The following is a 1,514-nucleotide window of genomic DNA, read 5'->3' on the forward strand; positions in this document are numbered from 1 at the left end:
CTAATGAATATGTTGAACAGCACTGGCCCAAGGACCGAGCCCTGGGGGACTCCGCTGCCCACACCCTCCCAGGTCGACATCGACCCATCCACCACCACCCTCTGGGTGCGCCCTGGAGCCAGTTTGCCACCCATGTGACCGTGCATTCGTCAATGCCGCAGTCCCACAGCTTGCCCACCAGAATTGGGTGGGACACTGTGTCAAAGGCCATCTGCAAGTCCAAGAAGATGACATCGACTTCCTCCTTCCTATCTAAGCTCTTTGTTACCTGGTCATAGAAAGAGACCAGGTTAGTCAGGCAGGATCGGCCTTGCACCATGCTGGTTACCCCTCAACATCACTTCCCCTGCAGGGCTCTCACAAATGTGGCCCTTGATAATTTTTTCAAAGACCTTCTCCAGGATAGAAGTGAGGCTGACTGGCCTGTAGTTGCCAGGCTCTTCCTTCCTCCCCTTCTGGAAAATAGGGACCACACTGGCCATTTTGTAAGCAGGTACACTCCTTGGACATATGGGGTTTGTCATGGATTAAAAAGGAAAGATACTTATGGGCGGGAGTGTCTAGTTAAACATTTTGGAACTGTGTCAAATTTTTTTTGCTTATATATAAATAGTAGAGCCATTAAACAACACTTTGAAGATCAAAGACTCAAACCATAATGGTGGTTGTCAAATCAGAACATGTGAGTTTTTTCAGAGTTCACCACTAATTTACTCCCAATCCTGAATGCCAACTCCTGATTTGCATGGATCACCAACAACCTCCCAACCTCCCTTGTATAGTCTTATGTAGCCATTGAAATATTTGAAATATAATATTCTGATATGGCATCCTGTTGCAATGAGCTCGCATGACACACAGCTCATGTTGCCATGAGGAACTTTGTTTTGCCCCATGGAATAAACCTTGAAGAGTGATTACTCTGCCATTGGCAAGCTTGTGCCCATTGCCACTCAGTCTCCGTATTTCCAAGCATGAGCAAGTTCTCTGGATCAGGAGGATGGAAGATACATGTCAGCAGTAGATAAATGGCATCGTCAGGGAGGAAAGATCATTTATTGCCATAGGGCAAGGGGACAGTTTAACATCAGCAGGTAGCTGCAGACAGCAAGTGATTTACTCTTCCCTGTCACTAATAAATATTCATGTTATATAAATAATATATCACGCGCAACCTGATACGTAAATAAATAATGGTCAGGGTACAACATGAGCAGGCGCAGGATTTGTTTTACTTCTTTCTTCCCCTTAGAATAGCAAGGGAGTTAGTGAGCTAATGAGTTAATTCAAGCAGTTCCTTACTTGACTTCTCAGCATTTTGTGACTGGAAGCTCTCACCAGCAATGTTCAGTGCTTCCAAAAGAGAAAGAAGAAGCTGCACAGAAAGAGGCTAACTGTCAATGCAGCCTGGTGTCCTGCCTGCTGTAACCATTATAACACAATACAAATAGTGCTTGAAACTCCAAAAAAACCCAAAACAAAAATCAGTATTTTCTTCCCAGTTTGGCATCTTC

Source organism: Crocodylus porosus, unplaced genomic scaffold (assembly GCF_001723895.1).
Source record: "Crocodylus porosus isolate Cpor-Errol unplaced genomic scaffold, CroPor_comp1, whole genome shotgun sequence".
NCBI classification, from domain to species: domain Eukaryota; kingdom Metazoa; phylum Chordata; order Crocodylia; family Crocodylidae; genus Crocodylus; species Crocodylus porosus.